Source organism: Triticum dicoccoides, chromosome 3B, assembly GCF_002162155.2.
Source record: "Triticum dicoccoides isolate Atlit2015 ecotype Zavitan chromosome 3B, WEW_v2.0, whole genome shotgun sequence".
Taxonomy (NCBI): domain Eukaryota; kingdom Viridiplantae; phylum Streptophyta; class Magnoliopsida; order Poales; family Poaceae; genus Triticum; species Triticum dicoccoides.
The window spans coordinates 489,293,119-489,298,475 of NC_041385.1; positions in this window are offsets into that span (position 1 = coordinate 489,293,119).

Genomic DNA, 5,357 nt, shown 5'->3' on the forward strand with positions numbered 1-5,357 from the left:
GCTCGTCCTCTGCCGCCGCTCGCCCGCGGGCGCCGCCCCGACCCCCTTCACCGGTGTTCGCCTCCGCCGCCGTCCCACCGGCTCTGCCCCGCCGCTTCCTTCGCCGCCGGTGGCCGCGACCGCCACTGCCAGCTGCAAGCCGCCACTGACTGCACCCGCCGCCGGCCATATCCGACCGAATCCGGTCCGGGGCCACATCCCCGGCTCCCTCGACCTCGCCGGAGGCTCCCTCCGTCCACTCCGGCGAACTACTCCAGCGAGCATCTCCAGCCCCGCCTCGAAATCCATGCGAACCCTAGATCCAGATCTGGGAGGTGATTTTTCCTCTAAGTCCCCAGATCTGCTATATTTTTTGCACTTGTTCATTATGTCATATCTCTTTGCATACTGCTCCGTTTCATGCGCATGATATATCAAAATGGTCGTTGTGAGATGCTCTACATTTCATTCCATTGTGCCATGCTTGTTTGAGTCAATCTTGATGCCATTATCATCGTTGCAAGAGTGCTATATGATGTTAACTGTTGTCTGTTAACAGAACTTGATGATTTGTCTTTTTCATTGCATTATGTGTGTGTATCCTATGAGCTTGATGTCTACATGAGTTTTGAGATACATCATGCCATATTTACAGTGGTGCAATCCTTGTTTTTTGGTGAGTCTTGTAGTGAGTGCATCGAGCTTGTTAAGTAGGGTACTTGATGTTGCTGTTTTGGTAGGCTGAATCTGTTACATCATGATGCTATGTAAACCTGCTGCTACAAGTCATTCTATGCATAATCTGGAGATGTACACTAAGGTTGTTTTGTTATACATGTCATGATCTATCGACAGATGCCCCTGGTTTCATTTATAGCTTGCTGTAGATTGTTCATATCATGCTCCAAAGTTGCTAAATAATGTTGTTGTCAGCCTGTTAACATTAAGTTCAGTTTTGCCATGTGCTTTGCTAGTGCTCCATGCACCCTATGAACTTGCTCTTGCCATGCTTAGCTTCATAAATATGTCATCTTACTGCTGGTTGCCTCATCATGCCATTTAATGCTCTGTGGTGAGTGGTACAAGCTCACAAACATGCCTACTTATCATTGTTCCTGCCATGTACTGTCATTCTGAATCTGTCATATCACTTGCCATGTTATATAGATCCTACAATCTTTTATGTTTATCTCTGGAATTAGTTCAGTAAGGGAGATTTTATATTTGTCTTTAGTACTAGAATGCCATGCCTTTGTTTGCCATGATATCTTGCTGTAACGTGTTGTTTGATAGCTCTAAAAATTGCAACCTGATGTTATTTCTGCTAAGCCTGTAAACTGTTATTATATGCAATCTTGCCATGTCGTTTTGAGCATGTTCTAGTGATTTCTGGAGATAGCTCAGTGTTCATGTTTTGTCATGCTTTACCTGTACATCATTTCCATGCATTTTGTTTTCTTGTTGAGGTGTTGTAGCATATTGTTTTGATGCTTGCTCGATGCCTAGTTGCTGTTTTGGACAGCTTGTCCTTTAAGTTTGTATAGAGTGTATGTGTTGAACCGTTGCTCCATTTTGAGTGTGCTCTATATGAAACTTGCTTGAATTTGCATGTAGCTTCATATTATCATGTTGCATCCTTGCTTTGATGTGTTTGCTTGATGTTTGTATGCATTTTGCATCAATGCCATGTTCAACTTGTTTTGCTCATATCTTCTAGGTCGTAGCTCCGAACAAATTGAACTTTATATGTAACTTGACTAGAATTTCGTGTAGATCATCTTGGTGTATCTTAACTTGCTGTTTAACAACTTGAACATAATGTTTATTCAGTTCTGGACCAATTTCTAAATTTGCATATGAGGACTTACCGGATTTATTATATGTTGTTCCCGGCCTCATTTAAACTTGCCTTGATGTGTTGCTCTTGTTTGCATCATCTCTTGCCATGAGTAGCCTCATCTAGATTTGTCATGCATCATGCTTGATTGCGCATCATGCCTGGTTGCGCATCATGCCATGTCTATGTGTTGTGTGTTTACCTTGTTGTTTGCTTCTTTTCGGTTGTGCTCGTTCTCGTTAGTTCCTGTTTCATTGCGATCGTGAGGACTCGTTTGTCTACGCTTGGTTCGTCTTCGTGGCTTCATCTTCTTCGTGGAATCGTTCTTCTTCCTTGCGGGGTTTCAGGCAAGATGACCGGTACCCTGGATCTCACTACTATCATTGCTATGCTAGTTGCTTCGTTCTATCGCTATGATGCGCTACCTATCATTTACTCTTCAAGCCTCCCAAATTGCCATGTCAGCCTCTAACCTTTTTCACCCTTCCTAGCAAACCGTTGCTTGGCTATGTTACCGCTTTGCTCAGCCCCTCTTATAGCGTTGGTAGTTGCAGGTGAAGTTGAAGATTGCTCCATGATGGACAGGATTATGTTGGGATATCACAATATCTCTTATTTAATTAATGCATCTATATACTTGGTAAAGGGTGAAAGACTTGGCCTTATGCCTGGTGTTTTGTTCCACTCTTGCCGCCCTAGTTTCCATCATACCGGTGTTATGTTCCTTGATTTTGCGTTCCTTACACGGTTGGGTGATTTATGGGACCCCTTGACAGTTCGCTTTGAATAAAACTCCTCCAGCAAGGCCCAACCTTTGTTTTACAATTTGCCACCTAAGCATTTTTCCCTTGGGTTCTGCAGACTCAAGGGTCATCTTTATTTTAACCCCCCCGGGCCAGTGCTCCTTCGAGTGTTGGTCCGAACTGAGCTGCCTGCGGGGCCACCTTGGGGAAACTTGAGGACTGGTTTTACTCGTAGCTAGTCTCATCCGGTGTTGCCCTGAGAACGAGATATGTGCATCTCCTATCGGGATTTGTCGGCACATCGGGCGGCTTTGCTGGTCTTGTTTTACCATTGTCGAAATGTCTTGTAACCGGGACTCCGAGTCTGATCGGGCCTTCCTAGGAGAAGGAATATCCTTCGTTGACCGTGAGAGCTTATGATGGGCTAAGTTTGGACACCCCTGCAAGGTATAAACTTTCGAAAGCCATGCCCGCAGTTATGCGGTAGATGGGAATTTGTTAATGTCCGGTTGTAGATAACTTGACACCAGATTCGAATTAAAACGCATCAACCGTGTGTGTAGCCATGATGGTCTCTTTTTGGTGGAGTCCGGGAAGTGAACATGGTTTTGGGTTATGTTTGACGTAAGTAGGAGTTCAAGATCACTTCTTGATCATTGCTAGCTTCACGACCGTTCCGTTTGCTTCTCTTCTCGCTCTTATTTGCGTATGTTAGCCACCATATCATGCTTAGTCGCTAATGCAACCTCACCACTTACCCCTTCCTTACCCATTAAGCTTTGCTAGTCTTGATACCCATGGTAATGGGATTGCTGAGTCATCGTGGCTCACAGATTACTACAACAACAGTTGCAGGTACAGGTTATGCGATGATCATGACGCGAGAGCGATGTTTGCTTGTCTTGGAGTTCTTCTTCTGCGTCTTCTTCGATCAGGGGATAGGTTCCAGGTCGGCAGCCTGGGTTAGCAGGGTGGATGTCGTTTGAGTTTCTTTTTGTGTTTCATCCATAGTCGGATGTTGATCTTATGTAAGATGATGTATTATTCGTGTGGCATTGTATTCCTTTTGTATGTATCCCCATCTATTATGTAATGTTGATGTAATGATATCCACCTTGCAAAAGCGTCTTCAAGATGCGCTTCTATCCTTGGTGGGACCTTCGAGTTCCTTTAGGATAGGGTCGCATCTTCGGCGTGACACGGTGGCTATCGTTATGTTCTCACCCTCACTGATGACTTGAGTAGATATGGGTATGTTTACTTGATGAAACACAAGTCTGAGACCTTTGAAAAGTTCAAGGAATTTCAGAATGAGGTAGAGAATCAACGTGACCGAAAAATAAAGTTCTTACGATCAGATCGTGGAGGAGAATATTTAAGTCACGAATTTGGTACGCACTTAAGGAAATGTGGAATCATTTCATAACTCACGCCGCCTGGAACACCTCAGCGTAACGGTGTGTCCGAACATCGTAATCGCACTCTATTGGATATGGTGCGATCTATGAAGTCACTCACCGATTTACTGCTATCATTTTGGGGATACGCTCTAGAGACAGCTACATTCACTTTAAATAGGGCACCGTCTAAATCCGTTGAGATGACACCGTATGAATTATGGTTTGGGAAGAAACCTAAGCTGTCGTTTCTAAAAGTTTGGGGATGCGATGCTTATGTCAAGAAACTTCAACCTAAAAAGCTCGATTCCAAGTCGGAAAAATGCGTCTTCATAGGATACCCTAAGAAAAGCATTGGGTATACCTTCTACCTTAGATCCGAAGGCAAGATCTTTGTTGCCAAGAACGGGTCCTTTCTGGAGAAAGAGTTTCTCTCGAAAGAAATAAGTAGGAGGAAAGTAGAACTCGATGAAGTACTGCCTCTTGAACCGGAAAGTAGTGTAGCTCAGGAAGATGTTCGTGTGGTGCCTGCACCGACTGGAGAGGAAGTTAATGATGATGATCAAGGTACTTCGGATCAAGTTGCTACTGAACTTCGTAGGTCCAATGAGCGTTGAGGCTCGCGGTGTGTAACACCCCGAATTCGATCCGCCAGGTGTCTTCCAGTTATTCGTCATTGTTGCCATGTCATTTGATTGCGTGTTGCATTTTGCCATGTCATCATCTGCATTTCATCTGCATGTTTTTCAAAACTTGCATCCATTCGCGTTTCCCCAGTTCTCTCCGTTGTCCGTTCGGAGTCCAGACCTCTCGTGCGCGCCCGTCGCCCCTCTCAGACCTTGTTTCGTGAGCAGGATAAAAACGTTCTCGGAATGGACCGAGGTTTGCCGAGTGGCCTTGGTATAGCATCGGTAGACCGCCCGTCAAATTTCATTCCATTTGGAGGTCGTTTGATGCCCCAACGGTTAACCGCGTAGCCCGAAACCCCCTATTTCTTTGCAGCCAAACACCTCTTCCCACAGCCCACCTAGCCCATCCAAACCCCCTCCATGCTCTCGGTCGTTCGATCACGATCGCATGGCCGAAAACCTCTCCTCATTTGGACACTCCTAACTCCCTCTACCTATATAAACACACCCTCCCCCCGAAATTCTCGAATGAAACCCTAGCTTTTTCCCCTCTTCGCCGCAGGACAAAAATCCCCGCCGCCGGACATGTCCGCCCCGCCGCCGCAGCCAACCAGAGCGCGCCACCTCACCCTCTCTCCCTCGTCCCAGCCGTCGCGGCCCACCGGGCCCAGGCACGGCCCGCCCAGGCCCGCGCGGTCGCCCGAGTTCCCGCGACTCCTCCTGTCCCCGCCGCCGGCTGCCTCGTCGCCCGGCGCCAGCGACCTTGGCTTCC